At 38.4% G+C, this 23,320-nt stretch overlaps 1 protein-coding gene across 3 annotated transcripts in view; it reads left to right on the top strand.

Moving 5' to 3' along the window:
- The window catches only part of NAALADL2 (N-acetylated alpha-linked acidic dipeptidase like 2), a 489,585-nt gene that overhangs the window by 8,992 nt on the left and 457,273 nt on the right, over positions 1-23,320 (top strand). For all 3 annotated transcript variants that reach the window (XM_057411595.1, XM_057411593.1, XM_057411591.1), the window contains exon 2: positions 20,461-20,519. The gene's annotated coding sequence lies outside the window, so the exon portion shown is untranslated. The remainder of the gene's footprint in view (positions 1-20,460; positions 20,520-23,320) is intronic.

Raw genomic sequence — 23,320 nt, 5'->3', positions numbered from 1 at the left:
TTGGCTATTGCTGTGGGAACCGTTGCAGAGCGTCTGCAGTATGACGGAACTACCTCTGGGGAGGAAACTGGAACCTTGGGGGTCACCTGTATATAAAAGTGAAATGTACTGTGCTAGTAGTAGGCTGTGTCTGAGGCTGATTTATGGAAGCCTATTAAAATATTAGTGGATTTACTATTTTAGAGATCTCTGAGAGTACCTGTGGAAGAAAATAATCAACTGATCAGGCAGCTGCTTAACTATTAAAGGAGACAGTTGTGATGCAGTGCTCTCTTCTGCACTCTGTAAGTGGGGCTGTAAGGGCTGCAATAGTCATTTGGGTGATGCATCAAGGTGTGTGTGGGGTGGAATTCTGGTTAAAAAAAGAAGGTATTTACATTGTGTCAGAAATGTGCCTCTGAAATTTTTATTTTAGTAGTGAGGTGCTGCATTACTGGACAAATTGAGAGTAAAACCTATATGATGTTTATGTGAGTGCTTACACAAGAGAGGCATGTGTTATACATCAGGAAGCCTGGTCTTGTTATCAGGCCGAAGTGTTGGCCCAGAGCTGGTATGTGAGCATATGTTCAACCTGCTGAACCAGTGGTTATTCAGTAATCTTTCTCAGTCACAGGCAAGCATGAAAAAGTACCCACTTTGCCTTTTTTTATAATAATGAGATTGAATTCTTGTTTCTCTTCCAGCTGATCACATGCATTAGATGCTTGATAAGTGTCTGCTGTTTGAAAACAGATACAACATGGGCAAGTATGTCTGGCACAAGCCATATGGTTTGATTTTTGTCTTTATGGAAATTGAAAAAAAGAACCTAATGCATGTAGTGAGCCAAGAAGCAGTAGAGAACATGGTGTTTCTGGGGGGTGGAGTTGCATCTCCAGTTATGATTGATTACCAGACTTTGCAGTTTTAATACAGAGCTTTTCTTGATTGTGGCTTCTTTTAATTTGCTTCGTCCACCTACTTATAACGCTGTGAAAATGAATATTTTGGGAGATTCTTTCTCACTTTTATCTTTGGTCAAGGAAAGTTTTTTCCATTATGTTTTCTAACAGCTGTTTTTCCGTAAGTGTACGTGGAAAGTACTCATTTCGCATGTGGGCTTAGCTGGCTTTTTTGCACTTCACCATAACAAAAAGTGATTTTGCATAGACACTTCATTCTTGATGTATTTTGTATGCCAGCACTTAAGTCTAGATTTTGAAGTTGAGTGGATAATTAACTCTGAAACTCTGAAAGTTTAAATTCACTGAATTCACTTGTGTTTTTTCTGTGGGTTTCAGTTTTTAAACCAGCTCTAAAGAACATGATTTCTAGAACAAATAAGGTCTGCTCTGAAGGAAAAAATAGCTTGTATTTTGAATTTTTTTTTTTTAAATATATTTTTATTAATACGTATGCTCCAAGGTCCAGAAATTCCCAAGAGCAAATGTTTTATTGGGATTTTTGTTCTAATATAGGATGCTTCTGTGGCACAAGTGTGGAGTTTTGTTTTGTTTGTTTGTTCTGTAAAGTTATTTTTTCATTGTTTCTTTTTCTTTGTAAAAAAGGCATATTCTGCTGTTTTTTTTGCGTAACGTACAGATGGCTCTTGCACATAAAAATTATCAATGTACCTCTGAGTATAGGGAACTGAAATGAAATACACATTTTCATATATGTAGTAGTTAAGCATACAAGAATTTATTTAAGTATGTGCAGTCTTGATCAGATAGGCTTGTGGCTTCTGAATTTGAAAATAGTTCTTGTAAGCTTGTAAAGAATATTTATAGGAATTTTTCTAGGTTCATGTCCTAAGAGGAATCTGGGGTGTATTAAAGGAAAAGTCTGTTTCTTAGGAAGCACATAGTTTGAACAATGACTGAGTTGTTATTTCAGATTACGTAAAACTAATCTGAGATGGTCTCCCATTTGAAATAGGTATTAGTGTTTCTCTTGTACCGTTTATAATGCTCAGGCTGAAATATGTTTGTTGTCTAGTTGCAAATAGACCATGGTTTGATAGAGTTCTCTGTGTGTGTTAGTATCTGAGAGCAGATGTATTGACTGTCTTTGGAAGGGTAAGGTGAGCTGTAAAGGAATTATTATCCAGTCTTTATTCCATTAAAAGACTTGTATTTCAATACATGAAAAGAGGGGAAATTTATATTTGAAATTATATTTGAATTATTGTAAGTAAAATACTTGATGCTGCTGCTTAATGAAGAATTGTTTTTTGTTTGGTACATAATTCAAGCAGAAATGACAGATTTGAAAACTCTCATTCCATCTTTCTCAAGATTAAGTATATTTTTGGAAAACAAAATGTTTAAGGACTGCTTTCTGCCCTTTGGCTTATGTGTTTCATCGTTGTTTTTTTTTCTTTATAAAATTAAATCTCTTTCCAGATGTATATAATCTGTTCTGTGTGACAACACCCAAGTAATTTATTCCGTTTTCTAGCAAATACTTTGTGTGATTCAGCTTTGAAGTCCAATTCTTTCTATGTTTAATGGTTACATTTCTTTTTCTTTTTTTGCTTGAAAGGAACTAATTAATGACACTTCCTAGAAAGATGAGACAGAATTGTTACCAAAAAAAGAGGGGAAAAATAATTCTTGACCTTTAGGGCATAATTATTTTTAGTATCATTTCAAAAATCAGAAAAATCACTGGTGTCCTGAGAAGGTGTGAAAGTGCTAGCATAAAAGATACATCAAAGTAATTCAGTTTTTCAGAATTGAAATAAATGTGATGGAAAGGGAAACTCTCCAGATACTTAAGTCTTAAAACCACTAAAGTGGAAATTTGGTTTTTATTCTTTCTTTTTAGAAGGGTTGCATTTACACTATTGGTTCTAGAATAAATTAACTGAACAGATTATTATTATTATTATGGTGCACCCTAGGGAATAGTAATCCATTTATTGTTTGTCTCTTGCTTTGAAGGAATTCCATCTAGAAACTTTTACTTAGTACCTTGTGCAGTGTGAAGTATTCCAACCTGCTTCTGTAAATGTACCTCCTTAAAGTGCTTATCAACACCAAGTTAATACTGATTTATGAAGAAAAGTGAAAAAGAACAGAATTTTCTTTGAAACTCTGTAGAGGAGGCATATCTCCTATCACTTTTACAGTGATAGGAGATATGCCTCACAAACTGGCCTAAAATGCAAACTGACCCTTGTACTAATTTGCTTGGAGTGGAAATGTGGATAGATATTTTACGAACAAAAGGAAGCCAGCAACGTGAACATAGATAAAACTTGAGTAGTTCACTGGTGGAAATCTAGACATAGAAGTCTCGTGTTGGTTAGCTAAATAGTTCTTCCTAGGAGCATCCTGTATGCACTGAGAATTTTCTTAATTTACAGAGCCTAATGTAAATACTACCTCAGTCTTTCCTGGTAATCTTTTTCAAATCAGGGCTTTTCTTAAGACTTCATTTCAGATAGTGCTATAGGCACTGACTGTACCATGACATGTAGTGTTGTGTGTGTGATCTCTGTTCAGAGCATTTTCTGATCCTTACTGTTGTGATATACTAATCAGTGTATTCACCTCTGGTCTTCAGAGGTCTGTATTTTGTTAGGTATTGTAGCAAGTTAAAAATTAAAAGGAAGTGTTCAGGAAAATTAATTTAATCATTAGTACTTTCTGCAGTCTCAGTGCTCAGTCTGGTTTATCAGGCCTTCATGATAAGAACAGCAATAGTAAGTAGTGATTTGATGCTTACCTAAGATACTGTTAAGATGAGAAGTTACTGGATTTTTTCCAGGTTGCATTTTTGAAGGCTGTTAGCATTTTTGTAGTACTTGTGGGTTTTTTATGTACTCCCTTGGCTGTGTCAGATGGACTGAACAGCAGGTCAGACTTGAACAAAATAAATATGCGCAGTCTTCCTTTAATGGATTGTAGATTAATATTGTAAATAATTTTGTTTTTAAAATAGCCTGCTACTAAAATACATGCCTTAGTTTGTAAAATTTTTAAATATTTTCAGTAAGAGCCTAGTGTCTTTCCATTATTTAGATGTGAAAATCTGGACAAGATTAAATCCTCCCTCCAGCCGCTTACCTTTGTTTCTCTTCAGGCTTCTTCTGACCTTATTTTAAATCCAGATTTCCAGGCTGGGGATGTGTGAGTGTGTTAGGCAAAATAAGAGACTTTACCTGGAGTATATACCAATCTGAAACGAACCTGAGGTATCTGATACCTGAAGTGCTAGGCTTTTGTAGTGACTGCTTTGGTCACGCCAGTTTGGGGGCAATGAAGCTTGGCTGTCTGGATTTACAGGTTGACCACTCGGTGCTCAAGTCAGCACTCATGCTTGGCAGAGTGTTCATATTTGAGATTATATGTTTCCCTCAACAACTTAATGAAGAATGTGTGCTGAAATCTCACTGACTTCACTTCTTCGTGACGAGATAATTACTTGTTTCATGAATAAAGGTCTGTGGTTACTGGCAAACTGGGATGACTAAATGATTCACAAATAGCTAAATCAAAATAATAGGATAGTCAGGGTTGTCTCTTTATTGCTTTGAATGCTTTAACAGTCTGGTCTCACTTAATTGAAGGTCAACAGCTCATGGGAACAACCCCATTTCTCACACTGCAGGGTCCCTTCCACGTGCTCCTTGTGCACATAGGTTGGCATAAGAGCAGTGCTTGCATAGGAGCAGTAGTTGGATTCTTGAGATGAGTGTACCATGCTAATCTGAGAGTACAAAACTTGCATCTTTCCTCAGCGGGTATCAAAGGAATCTTCTTAGTCAGTAGTAACAGATGCTATGAGGAGGAGAGAGTGGGGTCTTTGTTGTTGCGTTACACAGAGTAGAATATATACAGAACAGACTATTGTAAAGGTTGGGCTACACTAAAAAGTACCTAAGAAAAGTCTGAATTATTGACACTTGTCCATATTGTGAAGCTAGGGTGTGATTCAGTAAAATACCCCAACAATTTTACAACAAATAAAGTTGGAATGCAGTTTTATTGCTTTCTCTGCTTCAAAAGTAACTTTCTGAATTGGTTTCCTAGTGAGAATTTGTGATTTTTTTTTTTGCGTGACACATTAATGAATAGTTTATTCATTTTGACTATCTTTTTCCTGATCTGTCTGTGAATTTATTAGCTTTAGGCAAGCCTGTAAGGAGTCAAGCAATTATTTTTTTTTTGTGGTTTCATTTATTTATTTATTTATTTTGTCCCTAAAATTCAACTTGCAGTACTATCAAATTTTGTTTCTTTTTAACAAGCAGAGACCTTACTTAGCAGAGATTGCTGGAGAGCCGCAGCTTCACACATCTGTAACTCATGCCTGTTCTTATCCGAATGTGTCTGTTAGACGTCAGTAGACTTAAGGTCAGACCTGCTGCAAATTTGGTAGCTTGAGGCCAATTAATTTGGTGGAAAGAAATGTATGAACAGACTGAGCATTTTGTCCTGCTGTTTTGACTAATGCAGACTTTGACTAATGCAAGTTAGTTGGGTGCTTTTTTGTTTCTGTGTCAGATCCTCCTTCCCTCCCCGTCCCCTTATATCACGATACACTTTGACTGGAACAAGTAGTCTCTAACAGAGGTAAACTAATGTTAATCAGCTTATAGAATTAGTCCAATTTGATGCCAAATGAAAAAATGTAACACACCCCCTCCCAAAACCTATTTATAAAGTAGTTTCTAACAATATATATTACTGAACCAGAGTTTCTCCAACCTAGTTCCAATTTAGTTGAAGAAATATTTTACTAGAAACAGAATTAAAACATGAACAGCAGAGCTAATGTATTATCTCCATAGAAGTTACACAATTCTGCAATGGTCAAACTAGCATTACATCTACATAATGTGAAGTAGGATCAGTGCCTTGCAGCTGTGTTCTTACCTGCTGGAGCTACCTAGGAGACTGCTTGGTGCACTGCGGCTGCAAGAGGTGTGGAGTTCCCTGTGCTCCCTGTGTGCTGATTTCATGGTGTTGCTGGATGTATTAATAGGACCAGGAGATGCTAAAAGCAGCTTTCCAGCCAGGAAATAGAAAACTAGTAGCTCTGTCAAAGCTGGGGACTGAACTCAGCTGTCTGTCCCCAGGGTTTGTGGGGACTTCCTCAGCTGACATAATCTGTTGTTCTCTACACCATGTGGCTGTTGGAAATGTAGTAATGAACTTTAAGGCAATTATCTCAATCCTTTTTTTAACTGAAATGTTGTTTGTTGTGGGTTTCTTGTTTGTTTGTTTGTTGTTTTTTGCTGTTTTTTTTTTTTTTTTAATATCCTCTGTTCACAAGGGATATTCCAGGATGTGGATATCTAAGCACAAGTGGGAATGAACTTTGGTTTGGAAGACTTGGCCAATATTCAGATGCAGCCATTGTTCACCTGCATGGCCTTGGCCAAAACTGCTTTTGTTTCCTGTGCTTTTACTTCCCTATCTATAAAATTTCAGAAATTGCAATAAAAAGTGGCAAATTAGGTCTAAGAATTATGGTTTTGTGTATTGATATGACTTGAAAAAGCTTATTATTTCACTGTTTATCAGCCAGAATTGTAATCTCATTGAGTGAATCATGACGTTTACCCTCAATGGCAATCAGTGTATCAAGAATGATACATGTTGCAAGACAGTTGCTAGGATAGTAAGTACTTGAAAATACAATTAAAAAAGACAAAGTGAAGGAATATATATATATATATATATATATAAAAATAACATGCATATAAATGAATAAATGTGAGCTTGTTTTCTTGTGCACTCAGGTCAATGATTGCAATAGGCCTATACTTTGTACTGAATATTCATGGTTTGAATAGGAAGGCTAAAAATGGGTAATTATGAAGGCAATGACATATTTTGTCAGGCTGTGTTAAGATCCTTCGGGCTGTAACTTAATGCTGATCTAGTAGTAACAACATCATAGTGTCTCCAGCTTCATGTGAACCGTAGTTTCTGATCGATGATAATGCATTCCACCATGATTTATGCTTTTCACGTACCAGTCTTTAATGTGTTCTTTGACTTTCCCTCATGACATATTTTCTAGCATAAGCTCTAACTAGAATAATAGTAATAGAAAATTATTTTTTTGTAATGAGGAAAGGTCTGCAAATTTTCACAGCATATCACGTACAATTCTTTCATCACTGCCGCTTGCTTGGGGGGCAGCTATTTTTAGTCAAAGATAAATGTCACAGGATGGATCTTCTGGCAGAAGGATGCTTTGGTTCATCACCAGAGGCAGAACAACTTAAATGAAATCATGTTTTTGGATCTGTTTGTGTTCAGTTAGATATTTGTATTCTAGGCATTTTCCTTGTGAACAGAGGATATTTAGAAAAGGAAAAAAAAAACAAAACAACTCAACAAACCAAACAAAACTCCACCTCAGACGCTTCATATGTGTTGTTTTTTTTTATTAAGTAGAAAGTGATCAGCAGTGGGTTTTTTTTTATATACATTATTAAAAAAAGAAAAAAGAGTGGTCACTTCAAGGGAAAGGACAAATTCATCAGAAATGTAAAACTTTGATTGTATATTAACCATAAAATGGAAGTGCAGTTAGGTCATATCATGTCTGATGGGAATGCACTACACGGGTATTAGTTGTACAACTGTCCATTAACACACTGGAATGCTCATGAATTCCGAATATGAAAAGAACTGTTCCTACCATTGGAGTACTGAAAGGATCTTTTCTAACAATAATCCTATTATATGTAGAAGGTAACCCACTGCATAAAGACAATTTGTATTTGTATCCTGACATGATAGAGTGAAAGGGGAAAAAAAAACCCACCTCTTTGTAAAAATTCTCCACCACTGTCTCCTTAATCTCTACTTGAGTGAGCAGCAGCCAAGTGAGAAAATGAAAAATTATAACCTGCCAAGCATCAGTGGCAAACTGAAATGAAAAAATTGTAAGTTAATAACAGTGATGCCTCAAAAAAATTGCTGGCCAATTTAACATTGCTTTATCCAAGGTCACATCTTGCAGCTGATTATTTTTAGTAATTTGCAGATGAGGGCTTTCTACCTTTCTTACAGCAAGTGAAGATCAGGGAAATGCCAGGTACAATTTAAGGCTCAAGGTTATCAATCTCTTCAGATCAGAAGTAAATCAGGTTCCTGGCTTATTTGCTTGAGACTGGGCACAGAAATTATTTCCATTGTAGTGAAATGGGACATCTATGCTGTCCTTTATGGCAGCAATAAAGTCAGCATAACAGGAAAGCTTACAGTGGAGTGAGGTAGGCAAAGGTGTTGAAAGTATGAGAAAGTAAAAGTTGGCCATTTCTTCTGGAAGAGAATCATGCTAATGTTCACTTGATGACTTTTACATAATAGTGTTAAAAGGTGTTGCATTGCACATTTTCAGGGTTTCTTAAGGAATGTGAACTTATTGCAAGCTAATACATGAGACATACTGTAAGTGTTATCGTGTGAAATAACCAAACTACATTACTGGAATTCAGGATATGAAAATCATTAGTGGACTGTAACAACACTTAATTTCCTCCAGTGCAGTCTACACAGTCATTTTAATGTTACAGAGTGAACCTTGCTACAACATTTGCAAAGCATTGGCACACGGTCACGTATTTAAAACAGACCATTCTTCAACAAATAAAATGTGTTGTTGGTTTGCGGAAACTCGTGCTCCTAGCTTGCATTGCAGGGTTTGCAGGGGAAAACCCTCTGATCTGTTGTTTTGATGTGGTTCTGTGGTCCTTTTAATGAAGGATATGCAACATCCTGATATGCTGAAGCATACACAGTGATTCTAGGGAGATTTTGTGGTCTGTTGGTTCGAAAATCTTGTCTGTAGGTAATTGTTTTTCAGCCACTGAGTTGTTGCTGTGCATAAAAGAGTGCAGTGCTTCTGCCTGGCATAGAAAGTGAAGAGCACTTCTTACTGAGAGATTGATGGAGTATCCTATTTGTAGCTGCCCTGTTTTCTAACCAAATAGGTCTTCTCTGTCATTAAAATGATAAAAATAGTCAAGCAGCTCCATTCAAGGACTCTTTGAAAGCATTCTTTTTTATTCCTGTACTTGAGGGCTTTGTAAGCTAGGGCTGTTCTTTGTTGAGATGGCTGGAAGTGTTGCTAGAGTGCTTTTCCAGAACAAGAGGATTAACTTGAAAAAGGTGTTACTGGCCATTAGTAATGATCACTGTGTTCAGAAACCTGGGTTGAAGTCTTGGCCTCTAGAACCAAGTCTTCTGGGCATTTGCTCAGTAGGAATTGGAGCTGAATTCCTGCTGTATTTCCCATCCTCCTGTGGAAGTTCACTGTTGGATCACTCATGTCCTGTCTGGCTTCTGAGATCTGACAAAATCGCATCTTGAACTGTTAGATTTTTCTCACTGTCATGCAATGCATCATATTGAGTTAGTTCAGTAGCCTTAATCTAGCACTTGCTAAATGAAACTGTGAATGTATCAATCAATACTTATTTCAGTGAGTGCAAAGCAAAATGAAAATTCTTTTGATAACTGCTGTCCATTTTGTTATCTCTTTTTTAATCACAGAACTGTCTCTTAAAGTTTGCACACTTCTTTAAACTTTGTAGCCTGTCTGCTTTCATATACATCAGGCTGATGCCAACAGCTCTATCCTCTCCCGAACAAGGCTACTTCCATCTGTTGCATTAGGTTAATCTGCTGCATTCCTCCAGTAGAAGGAAGCTGGATCTTTCCTGACATATCCAGGCAGCTGTGGCAGGCAGACCTCTGGACCTAGGAGCAAAAATTTAAGGGGATATGAGACTTCAAACTTGATACTTTATTGCTGTGTTAGTTTTATTCCTCAAAAGTAATATTGCTTTAGGATATTTGCAATGCAGGCAAAGCAGTGACACTTTAGTATTGCCATTCTCTAGCATCGCTTAGTCTTACCATGTAGTGTTATGTGATGTCTAATATCCAGACTCTGACAGCGTGTGCTCTGTCTCAGGCCACACAAAGCAGCAGCTGTTGGGTTATGTTCACGTATGAAGTGAAATTTCTCCACTGAACTATGTGATATTTTCCCTGTTTATAGTATGGCTGCTTTCTGTTTATGCAGGAAAGTGTGTACCTATGCGTAATATTTCTAAGTATGTATGGTCTCATATATACACCCTTTCTACCATTTTTATGGCACTGTAAAGGAGTCCTAGTCAAGATTAAATTCCTCTCCTTTTCTGTAAAACATACCTCTAGTGAAATTTCTCTGGTAATGGTTTTCTTTTAATGTTGCAAATATTAACAGAGAAACATACAGGTAAGCAGAAAGAACAAAGCATGGAGAAGATAAATACCTGTGCATGCCTCGGCATGAGTTTTTCTTCATCCCTTGCAGGACAGAACTGGACTAGTCCCATTCTACTGTTTATGTCAGCAGTGTTGTTTCAGATGCTTTATTCTGCTCCTCCTACATGGGATTGAAATGAGAGAACACAACTTCTTGTGCTTATATACATATGACCATCTATATGGATGCTTAGTACTTTGTGGATGGAGGAGACAGCATCTGTAGCTTATAACCAGTCATAAAATTGCAGATCTTTGCCAGCTAAGAGGGGGTGCAGCAGGCTGTACTCTAAATCAGGCCATTTTTGGTTGCTGTTGTGAAAAGGTAGAGCTTGATTCTCCTCTTTGCCTTTCAGGGAGCTTAATGCTTTTGGGCTGTCTTCAGACAAATGTTGGTAATAGGTTCTATAAAGGGAACTTTTGTGCAATGATTGATTTAGCAAAGAAATTGGATGTAGCAAAAGTGGACTTTACCAAGAAAAAGGTAAGGTTAAAGGTAAGGTTTTTTTTTTAAGCCAGTCAGAGTAGATTAAGGCCACTGAGCACAAATTAACACTTTGTTCAAGAGTAACAAAGCTGCACTTTTTTTCCTGCAGAAATCTAGAACACAAGCATCAATTGAGAAACACTTATTTTAAAGCCTCTCTCATGGCAGGTATTTCTGTGTGAGGGTTCTTGACTTGTATTGTGTGAGAGATCCAAATTGTTCATTTTAATTGACCCTTTGACCTTAAAATGAATGTAAATGTTTGCAGGCTGTTGTTTTTTTTTTTGTTTTGTTTTCTTCTGAAAACATTGTTTTAAGGCAGCTTGCCCTTTGATTGTACTTCTGTTTTTTCTGGTAGGCCTGCTGTTTTCAGAAGCTGATAGTGAAATGATGGGAGAGATTTAAAATAGATTTCCTTTTTGAAGCTTCTGTACTTCAGATTATTAAAGTGTGCAAAAGGAGTTCCCTGACCCATTACAAAATAATTCTTCTGCCAGCAGAAGACACAAGGCATTCTGGTGACACTTGTAGTACTTACAGAATAATTACCCTGGTAGTTAATTTTCGTATTGTTAGAAATCATATTTGCGTGTTATATTTAATTGAAAAAGGCATACTTTGCTCTGTGCACATCTGGAAATACTCCTTGGGTTTAACTTGAGAGCAAATGTATATTTACCTCATAGATAAGCAAACATTTAGCCATCTGAAAGGAGAATGCATTTTAATATCACTTGCATGTGATGCTACATCCCTATACAACTGCATCTTTCCAAGTTACAGCAAGTCGAAGTAGTAGTGGATATTGAATACTTAGGTGTTTATCCAATATACCAGATTCCAATGGATGTGAAGTTTTGAATTGTGCCAGAAACCAGTTCGTGGTCAGGTTTTGGCGTCTGTGTCCTCAGATTCATTCGCTGATGTTGCCTCTCTTCAGTTAAATTACTTTTGTACCAGGTGAAGTTCTAGCTCAGTACTAGAAAAAGAAAATATATCTCACAACTTTGAACAGTTGCCCTTTACTTAGGTTTTGCTATTCTTCACCCTGAAATTACCGAACATACCCATTCCTTTGGCAAAGAGATGGTTGAACTTTTCATATGTAACTGAAGACACCTGGTTAATGAAGTGCCAAAGCCTGAAGTAGGATGGACACATCTGTGGAGGATGAAGAATAAAGATAATGGGGTGGTACGTTGGCACAGAATGAAAAATCAGATTCATTAGTAAAGTTAAAAAAAACAACCACCCAACAACAAAGTTCAGATAGTGATGAACTAGAATAAGCACAGCTTTTCCTGTGGTGAACATGGGCATTTTAAAAGGTCTTTTGAATAGACCTCAGCTTGTATTTTGAGGTTAAATTACCCCATTGAAAACAATTTGTGTGCTTTCTGGATATGTAGTTTAGTCCGGCTGTCTTGGAAAGAAGCCTGGGACAAACATGTACATTTTCTTTGTTTCACAAGTGCGGAGAAAAGGACTGTGGTCATTCTACCAAATGGGAAGGAACTACCTAAAGCATGTTGTTAATACTAGATTTTTCTGCACTTTATTTACCCTGTAATGTTATTGAGGTTAATGATTATTATTTTTAAACTTAAACTCAAGAGCTAAAAATACTGTCCAGAGTGTGCAACAATTGTTAAATTAGCAGTTATAAATATGCAGTGAGCTTAAGTTGAAATCAGACTGGGTGTGGAAGAATTCTTAGCATATGGAAATCAGTATTACCATGTGAAATCAGTGTTACCATGTGACCTCATTTTTTCCCATTATGTTATTGTCTAAAAGCCTTCTGCTTAACAGCTCTGTATAGTGATTTACATTTCAGATAGCTCCAGGTACTTGTTTTGTACACTTCTGAATCCTTCTGCTGTGCCTTGTCATCAGATAGATAAAATGCTGCCCTCTCTGAGCACTGTGTGAGGCTACACCAGTTTAACTTGTGGTATGGCTACAACTGGAGTGAAGGTTTTGTTGTATGAGCAGAACTGGGGACTGGAGTGAAACTCCAGTTTGTACATCCAGTGGGTAGTCACTGGATAGGAACTCATTTTGATTGTTACCAAGCTGGGCGGTAATTGTTCAGCAAGTAGAAGCTGCTGAACTAGCCAGTCTTCCTAAGGTGTTAGTATATGTCTTTTTAGGGACTAAATTCTAAAAAAAGAAATCTTCTTCCAGTAATATATGCTACTTTTTATTTATTTATTTATTTTTATTGTGTGTTCAGAATAAAAAAATGTGTGACCTTGGTTAAAAAAAAGGAAAAAACGTACATGATCAAATTTCACTACATAAAAGTACATTTTAAAGTTTAATAAAAATCCTTTCTGGCAGATTAAGACTTGTGCCTTTCTCCTACCTTTTAAACACACTCTACATGATGCTTAAGCTTTCAAGTCAAAGTTACGAGGTGCTTTTGTCAGGCTTGAGTCTGAGAATGAGACCCAAACCAGGACAATAACAAAATGACACAAAGATTGACTTCACTGTGCTTGCTGGATGAAGTGTAAACTGCTGAAATATAAATCCTATATCCTGGGATTTCACTGCCTGCTGGAACTAATCTCATTAACTTAAAACCACCTGAGGCTTAAAAGAGATATACACTGCCATGAGAAATTATATTTATCTCATCCTAGGGGGGAAATCCTTTCCCTCCCCCAGTTTACCTTGCTTTTGACTTTGTCAGTCTTGAATTACCAGGTCATTTCTCCCTCATGGGAAAGTTGTCATAGCTCTCAGCAATGCAGTTACTGTACTGAAGTTCTCTGCTGTATGAATGCTGAGATCACTGTTCAAGGTTTTTCTTCTTAAATAATTTCCTAAAGAAAACAAAGACTGGAAAAATAACAGGTTAGCAGTTTACTTAAAGTTCCCTTAGAGTTACAGGAAGAGAATCTAGAATTAAAGACATGGCATAAGGAAACAGCTTATTGAAAATATTTAGGTGTTTATTGCTGTTGTAAACTAGATACTGAGTTTTCTTCAACCAGTGCAGTTTTAAGAGGTTGGTTGCTTCTGATAACTGGTAATTGGATGCAGGAATTTTGATTGCAAGGTTGCAGTTTTAAATCCAGTGAATGTTTCCACTGAGAGCTGTGTAGTTGTGTGGTTGATGGCTGCAATCCCATTTGAATGGAGACTCCATCCCAAATCTACATTCAATATTGAAGTCTAGGCAGTGGAAATATTCTCTTTGATGTGGAATGATTTTGGGTGAGGCCTTATCTGATAGTCCTGTTGGACTTTGCAACAAGGCAAAATGACCTTATTCAAGTGTCTTTTAAGGTTTGTCTACCTAGGAAAAAAAGAAAAGTCAATTTTGAGTTACCCATTAAACAGTCCAAACATAGAAGGATATTATGAAAAGTGATATTAAAACTGAGCTAGCTTTCAAAACCAAAAGTGAAGGCCAGTATGCAGAAAGCCTGAGACAGCGAAAGCTTTTCACAGTAAGCCCTGGCTCTTGGCGTATTGCTTCCAGAAGGGAGCCTGGAGTACATTTGTATTGTGGAGGTGAAAGTTCCTTACAGTGAAATGGAGATACCAGTTTCTATGGTTTAGAGAAAAGATCGTTGAGCAAAACTACACGTGATTTCTGCAAAATCCAGTTCAGCTCTAATGATGGTTTGTGGATTTGAAAGATGAGTCTGTCAAAATTCAACGCTAATAGTGCCTTATTAGCCCTAGATCACTGTTTTAATGACTAGCCATTTAAAATGTCCTCTGTTGATAGAAGTTGCTTTGCAACACTCTTGTCCATCAGTATGGAAGACAAGATGAAGAAAATGTTTTATGTTTTCAGAGTGCGCTTATTCCCTGTTACTACAAGCAGAAGTGGTGTGTGCTTCAGACCATTTGATATAACAGGTATGCTATATCAGTGCTGGACCCTATTTCTCCTGTGAAAATCATGGAGTTTGGACAGCAGTAGTCTCATTGCAGGCCACATGAGCATGTGCAGAGGATGTTTCCCAGTATGGAAAACAAGATAAGTTTACACATTTCCAGCACCCAGAGGGGCTTGTTTGTCTCCTAATTTACCCTCAAAGCCACCCTGTTGTTTCAAGGAGGTTAGTATAGGTTAGTCTAAATTTGACTGAGCCATTATGATGGTGAAATTCAGTGCTTGAGGTTATGATCAGAATTTGCGAAGAACAGATAGGATGAAGGTTGGGTTGGGGAGGGACAGTAGGATGATTTTTTGTTTGGAAGGGTATTACTTATTTCAGTTTGTGTACAATTAATGCTTGATTTAGCAGCGTCTAGTAACAGATGGATGTGAGCTCTTTTCAGGGTTAAAGGAAGAACAGCTATGGGGGACATTACTGTGGGGATCTGTTACAGACCGCCTGATAAAGAAGACTCTGTGGATGAAGCGCTGTATAAATAGATGGGAACAGCCTCATGCTCTCAGACCTTTGTCCTCATGGGGGACTTCAACCACCCTGGTATCTGTTGGAATGACGGTATGGCCAGGCAAAAGCAATCCAGGAGGTTCCTTGATTGTGTGGAAGACAACTTCCTTCTGCAAGTAATAGAGGAGCCAACAAGGAGAAGTGCCATGCTTGACCTCGTTCTCACCAACAGGGAAGGGTTTGTTGGAAATGTGACACTTCAGGGCAGCCTTGGCTGTAGCGATAATGAGATGGTTGAGTTCGAGATCCTCAGGACAGTGAGAAGAGCGTGCAGCAAGCTCACTGCCCTGGACTTCAAGAGAGCAGGCTTTGGCCTCTTCAGGAACCTGCTTAATAAGTTCCATGGGATATAGCCCTAGAGGACAGGGGCCCCAAGACTCTTGGTTGATATTCAAGGATCACCTGCTACAAGCTCAGGAGTGTTGCATCCCAACTAGAAGAAAGTGCAGCAGGAGGGCCAGGAGACCTCCTTGGATGGATAAGGAGCTCCTGAGGAAAATTCAAAAGAAAAAAGAGGCTTATGAGAGGTGGAAGCAAGGACCGTGAGCCTGGGAAGAATAATGTTGTCTGGGAAGCTATGGATCAGGTTAGGAAAGCTAAGGCCCAGTTAGAATGAAACATGGCTAGGGATGTGAAAGATAACAGGAAGGGATTCCATAGGTGCATTGCAAATAAAAGACAGCTAAGGCCCACAGTAGGAGAGGATCTGATTTGAGACCATCTTAAGAACCTGAAAGTGCATAAGTCCATGGGTCCTGATGAAATCCGTCTGCAGGTCCTGAAGGAGCTGGCAAATGAAGTTGCTGAGCCACTGTCCATCATATTTGAAAAATCATGGCAGTCAGGTGAAGTTCATGATGACTGGAAAAAGGGAAATATAATCTCCATTTGCAAGAAGGGGAAAACGGATGACCCAGGGAATTACAGACCAGTCAGTCTCACCTCTGTGCCTGCCAAAATCTTGGAGCAGATTCTCCTGGAAGGCATACTAAGGAATGTGAAAGACAGCAAGGTGCTTGGTGACAGCCAGCATGGCTTCACTAAGGGGAAATCCTGCCTGACCAATTTGGTGGCCTTCTATGATGGGGCTACAGAACTGATGGACAGGGGTAGAGCAGTTGATGTCATCTACCTGGACTTGTGTAAAGCGTTCGACACTGTCCCACACGACATCCTTGTCTCTAAATTGAAGAGACATCAATTTGATGGATGGACCACTTGGTGAATAAAGAACTGGCTGGATGGCTGCACACAAAGAGTTGTGGTCAATGGCTCAGTGTGTGGCTGGAGACCAGTAATGAGTGGTGTCCCTCAGGAATTGGTGTTGGGACCACTCTTGTTTAACATCTTCGTCGCTGACATGGACAGTGGGATTGAGTGAGCCCTCAGCAAGTTTGCCGATGACACCAAGCTGTGTGGTTCGGTTGATACGCTGGAGGGAAGGAATGCCATCCAGAGGGCCGTGACACGCTTGTGAGGTGGGCCAATGCCAACCTCATGAAGTTTAACCATGCCAAGTGCAAGGTCCTACACCTGGGTCGAAGCAATCCCAGGCAGAGCTACAGTTTGGGCAAAGAAGAGATTCAGAGCAGCCCTGCGGAGAAGGATTTGGGAGTGTTGGTTGATGGGAAAATGAACATGAGCTGGCAGTGTGTGCTTGCAGCCCAGAAAGCCAACCGTATCCTGGGCTGCATCAAAAGGAGAGTGACCAGCAGGTCGAAGGAGGTGATCCTGCCCCTTTATTCTGCTCTTGTGAGACCTCACCTGGAGTATTGTGTGCAGTTCTGGTGTCCTCAACATAAAAAGCACATGGAACTCTTGGAACAAGTCCAGAGGAGGGCCACGAGGATGATCAGGGGACTGGAGCACCTCCTGTATGAAGATAGGCTGAGGAAGTTGGGACTGTTCAGCCTGGAGAAGAGAAGGCTGTGTGGAGACCTCATAGCAGCCTTCCAGTATCTGAAGAGGGGGCCTATAGGGATGCTGGAGAGGGACTCTTCATTAGAGATTGTAGTGATAGGACAAGTGGTAATGGGTTAAAACTTAAACAGGGGATGTTTAGACTGGATGTAAGGAGGAAATTTTTTCCTGTTAGGGTGGTGAGGCACTGGAATAGGTTGCCCAGGGAGGTTGTGAATGTTCCATCCCTGGCAGTGTTCAAGGCCAGGTTGGATGAAGCCTTGGGTGATATGCTTTAGTGTGAGGTGTCCCTGCCCATGGCAGGGGTGTTGGAACTAGATGATCTTAAGGTCCTAATAGCTCAGGTCTGTTTGTCGTACAGATAACCAGGAGTGTTGTGCTTATGTGTTGTTATTTGTTCAGAAGTCTGAATTCTTTGATAAATGGTACAACAGTTTATTGGGTGAACTTTAATTTTGTATTCAAGGCAGTTATTTTCTGAAATTAAGGTTGAAAAATCAAGAACAAAATGCATTAAGTTCTCCAGTGTTTTTATGGACTGCAGTGTTCCCTGGTATGTAACTGTCTTTGAACGTTCAGGTCATCTAGTCTGTTGATGTGAATGCCTCATTAAAGGTATTCCATGGACTACACTGAAATGCAGATGAGGAAATGGTTCGGTGCATTCAATGTGACTGGGTAAGAAGCCCATGTAACTTACCTGGCCTTTATAGTGCTAATTATGTGTTGTGATCTCGTCTAGATGTAAGTGATCTTGGCCAAGTGGCTGTTTTAATTCAATTGAGCATCGAATAAATCAGTGAAGGTATAAAGGATTATGCGTATTGTGTTTCTAAAAGAAGCAACATGCTTGCTGGACTCTAATGCCACAGTCCTTTTCAGTCCTGCCTAAATAAGTACAGCATATTCTAGTTCAGTGATGGACAGGCTGTTAATTCTTAAACTAGCTAAGGAATAGGAACCAAACACCTTGAATGATTTATGGGTTTTCTTCGTAAGCTTGTTTCTGTTTTGTAACCTTTAAAATGTGGGTTTTATGAGTGGTATCATTAAAATTTATGCTCCCTTTAGTATGTGATGTTAGCCATTATTGCTCAGCTGTGACTCCAGATCACCTGTCTGAATTATAAAACAGCCTTCCTTGGAGCTAAATAGTATTTTTTTTTTCCTTGCTAGAGGAAATGCATGTGGACTTCATTATTTTTCATTGGTGCTCCCATACTGGAGCAGAGGTCAGAATCTGGCCTTTTCTGCTTTCTGTCCAAATAAGAAAACGTTGCCATGAGGTACTGTGTATTTCTAAGAATGAAATATGAAGGGTCTTTTATCTCAGAGATTTGGTACCAGTCAGAAGAAACTGACAGAATTTGTTTTGAAGTGTACTATATTTTTTTTGTTAACTTAGATTGGAATGCTCAGTATGTGATTTAATGTTGTGCTAGGCTTTGTTAGGCTAATTTTAAAATGTTTCCATAAAAAGTGAATCATCGGTAAGAGATGTTTCTTTTGCCATGGTTTGTCATACTATAAAAAGTTGTGAGCTTTTTTGAAGGAAATAAATCAAGACATTTTTTCTAATACCCGATCTAAACCTCCCCTTCACACCTTGAGGCCCTTTCCTCTTGTCCTGTGTCGTGGTTTAAACCCAGTCAGGAAACTCATTCACTCACTCTACCCCCCCCCCCCCCCCCTCCCCCTACTCCCGGAGGGAGGGAGAGGAGAATCAAAAGAATGCAACTCCCACGGGTTGAGATAAGAACAGTTTAGTAACTAAGGTATAACACAAATCACTACTGCTACCACCAATGATAATAATGATAAAGGAAATAACAAGGGAAGAGAATACAACACCTCATCACCAGCTGACCGATAACTCGCCCCCCCCCAACCCAACCAAGCGCCGACCGATACCTCCTCCATCCCCACAGTCCCAGCCCTTCCGGGTGACTCCCAGTTACCTCCTGGGCATGACGTGCTGTGGTATGGAATACCTCTTTGGTCAGTTTGGGTCAGGTGTCCTGTCTCTGCTTCCTCCCAGCTTCCCCTCCTCCCTAGCAGAGCATGAGGCTCACAAAGTCCTTGGCCAAACCAAAACATCATTGTTATCAGCTCTGTTCCCAGGCTGAAAGTTAAAACGCTGCACTGCACCAGCTACCAAGAAGGAGAAACATGACTGCTACTGCTGAACCCAGGACATCCTCTTACTTGGGAGAAGAGACCACCCCCTGCCTTGCTACAGACTCCTTTCAGGTAGTTGTAGCGAGGAATAAGGTCTCCCCTCAGCCTCCTTTTCTCCAGGCTAAACAACCCCAGTTCCCTCAGCCGTTCTTCTTAAGGCTTGGGCTCCAGACCCTTCATCAGCTTTGTTGCTCAGAAAAGTTGGGATTGCATGCAAAGAGCTAGGATTCGAGGTGGTCTTGCTTGCTTTTTTTTTGTTTTTTTTTTTTTTTTTTGTTGTTGTTTTCCTTTCCCCTCACTCCCACCACAAATCTGACTGTTGTAATAACAAAAGTTTTAATGATGTTAACAGAGGATAAAATACTAATTTCAGTGCAGCCTGAGGCTACCATGATATATTCAGTACTGTTATCTGGTTCAGTTGAAAGATATGTGATATATTACTAGAAAATAAATTTAAACAACAACAAAGTGTTATTGTTGGAAAACTTGAGAATAAAATGGACCACGTTGGAGGTATTTCAGAATAAGCGCACTCAGGCATTAGATCCTCCTCCAGTGGAATCTTTCTGAAATATTTGGTATCATGCTGCATGTTGTTACAGTTTGTAAAATTACCTGTCTGCTTCCTAGAGTAGGAAGGGATGCTCTGTGGGCTTGTGCTTTTTCCTATTATGAGTTAAGGTCTGTGCTGAGAGTCTTCTCCTCCCCTCATCACACACTGCAGCTAGACTTTGATTAAAGTAATAGTATCAAGTCGAAGTTTAATTTGCTCTATGCTACTTATACATATTTAAAATTGTGGTGGGCTCCATAAATGTCAGATAGCGAAGAAGATAGAAAGAAGAGCTGTGATGCTGATTAGAGGAGGCTAAGTAGAGTTTTTCATAGGGTTAATGCTTTTCAAATTGGAGGATGTAAGATTGAAAGTGAAGGGCATACTCCTTGTTGAGGGAAAGTGGTAGAGTGGTCCTAATGCAGAATCTCATTAAAGCAACTGTCATGATTCCTCTATTTTACCATCACCTCCCCTATTCTGTAAGAGTCAACTGTCGTTTTGAGTGAGCATACTGCCAAAGAGGCATTTACAAATAAATGAAAAATGTCACAATTGATTTTGCTCCTTTCAGAGTACTCTATGTCAGCTTTGTCACAAACCCTTTGTTATTCTCTTTTTCAGATCTGTTGTCTGGACATTGGAAATAGCTTTGGTTGTGGGCTTCTTCCTGTTGACCCAGGGTAAGTTCCCCGAATTATGATTTTTTGTTAACATTTGTGCAACAGTAAAATATGATTGACTTTTCCGTGCTTATAAAGGATTAAAATGCTAGAAACTCTTACCAATTATCTGATGAATGTGTATCAAAGCTGCATAACACGGTCCACACTGGAGAATGCAACTAACATAACAGATTTATTCCTTACTTTCTTCCACAGAAGTATTTGTGAATTATGGTAATTACTTCGCTGGTGTTGCATGTGGCGGTAGTAGCCACATAAAATATATATAGCTGTGTGGTTTTGTTTGTTTCTGTAGAATATATGCTTCTAAATTGATAGTGTTATTTTCTTCAATATTTATAATTTCTCAATCTCTTTCAATGTATGCTATATGGTTATTATCGAGCATATTGCTGCTTGTTAACATATAGAAAGGTAAGCTGTTTTTCTTACGTATTTGCTGGCTGGGTAAATGGGCCTAATGGGCTATATCAGTAAACCACTTTTAGTGCTAAAGTGTTAGCATAAGAATGGGTATCTGTATATGTCATTATAAGAAATACTTGAGATAGCTGAGATACAGAAAAATATCTCAACTACTATCACTTCTAAGAAAAAAAAAAGTCTTAGTTATTTCTCCTTGAACTTCAGTTTTGCGATAGCAATCAAAAATACCTGGAGTGTTAGAATAAATCTGCTGTGAAAGAAACTTCATTAACTTGTATGGAAATGCCCATGATCCTTTAAATAGGAGTTAGAGGTTTTTAGTGACAGACCTAGTGCTACACTTGAGTAGTTTTTGTCTTTTTTGCATTTTATGTGATGGCCAGGAAGTGTAACCTTCATATAGTAATAGGACAAGTGTTTACCATTTTCCACTATGTTAAAAAAATAAATTTGCACTATATAGAAGTATTTTGTGATGTTTTGCGTCAGTATTTCTGAAGGGATTCTTCAACAATGATTCAACACACATTTTACAATCTGGCAAACAGCATGAAGTCTGTTTCAGTGCACGTTATTTTTTTCATAGTGTATTTTAAAAAGTTGCTTCATTTTATCGTTATTGCTAATAAGATTTTGAGAGAAAGATAAGAACTGAAGAAAAACACAGTGGTGTCATTTCTGTACTTTGGAAACTCCCAGGAAACCCAGGAATGAGTTGGACTTTGAGGGAAAACAAGAACAGTTTACGGTGTCACCTGCCCTGTATACAGGTTTCTATTTCTCTTTCATCTGGGGTTATAATGTACCTGGATTAGCTTTACTCCTACTGCAGCAGAAATGTCTTTGCATTAGTGTATGCTTATTTATTAGCTGTTTGAGCGTTTTCAGTGTTACACACACAGCCAGCTTTTACAGTTCTAGTATACCTGTGTCTTAAAACTAAATGCGTTAGTTGTTTTTTTTTTAGGAGTTTTAAAATTAATATCTAAAATATCTGTTAACTTTCCTGAAAGTCTTGAATTTTTATTTTTATTCTTTTAACTAGAAATCATAACTTGTTATTTCTATACTATAGTACACAATTTGTACTTTGGACTCTCTCTCTTGTTTACATGTTAGTACAAACTTTGGGCCAAAGCTTTCGAAGGCAGTCCCTAATACTGAGTTATCAGCAGTGAGCTGCCCAGCCTTGCTTTACTTCTGTTTGTATTAGAAAAAAATCTGAGATGCGAATCTAGTACAGAGACAGAAGATGAGTTCTGGCAGTGTAAAAAATGATAATATAATTTCAGTGACTAAACCAAACAGTTCAGGGTTGTTATATTTGTGTAATTATTATTGTTACTGTAAATAAAGAGTAAAGAAAGGAAGGAAAACCTAGATGAAAATGAAGTAGAGCTCAACACTCTCAGCTGTATGCACCCCCAAAGCTCCACTGCCCATTTGATTTCATTAGTACAGTTCCTCATTGCCGTGGCTGAACAAGTTGGTTTTAGGTGATTTGATACCCAGAAAGGAATAATGAGGTAAAATGTGGTTTACTTGTTGTTGTGGCATGGTAGTCAAGGTTGAACCACTTAATTTTAGGGGTTTGGACAGGGCAAAGAAAATGGCTAATTGCTTGCTTAATTTATCATTCTTCCACGTTTGCTTCTAGTTGTAACGAGTTAATGATGGTCAGAGAGATTAACCATCAGAAATCCCCCGAACTGTACAGGAAAATACCATGAAGTAGCTTAATGGTGAAATACTTTAATTGCTGCTTAATCAGCAGGGCAAGGGCAGGGAAGGAAGTTCATATGCTGACCCCTGGGTTCCAAAAGAGTCTTTAGTCAAAACAGTGACTCCAAATGCAGGTAGTATGTTCATCTATGCGTAGTATATGTGAGTGTGGAGGGAAGTGTCTTTGACTACATTTCCTCAAGTCCTTATTTTAGCAAGAGCATCTTGGGAATATTTCCAAAGCTCAAAACATCAGCGGAACCTAATGCATTTTATTTTTTTCCCTATGAAATGGTAGTGTTTGTGTAAGTAACAAATAATGATAATTGTTATTGTTCCCGAGTAAATATGCCTACATATAGATTTACATTAGTCTTAAGAAAGTCAATGAATTGCCATTGAGTTAATAGTATTGGCTCTATTTGATAAGCAAGTCCTTGGGCTTCTTTGAAAATTATAGCTATAGTTAATGATAGTTGAACACCTATGAGTTAGGGGTTTTCCCTTATTTTCCACTGTCTTGAGGAAGAATTCAGTTCAATATTCTTGAATTAGTTACAGAGACATGATTAAGTTTTTTAACATTTGTATAAACTTGACTTGCATGCAGGAGGTAGATTGTGATAACCTGTGCTATACTAAAATGACAC

Source organism: Pezoporus wallicus, unplaced genomic scaffold, assembly GCF_028554395.1.
Source record: "Pezoporus wallicus isolate ANWC-B61680 ecotype Strahan unplaced genomic scaffold, APGP_CSIRO_Pwel_v1 contig_6899, whole genome shotgun sequence".
NCBI classification, from domain to species: domain Eukaryota; kingdom Metazoa; phylum Chordata; class Aves; order Psittaciformes; family Psittacidae; genus Pezoporus; species Pezoporus wallicus.
The sequence above is the reverse complement of the archived record's forward strand: the minus strand, read 5'-3'. Positions and strand labels throughout refer to the sequence as shown.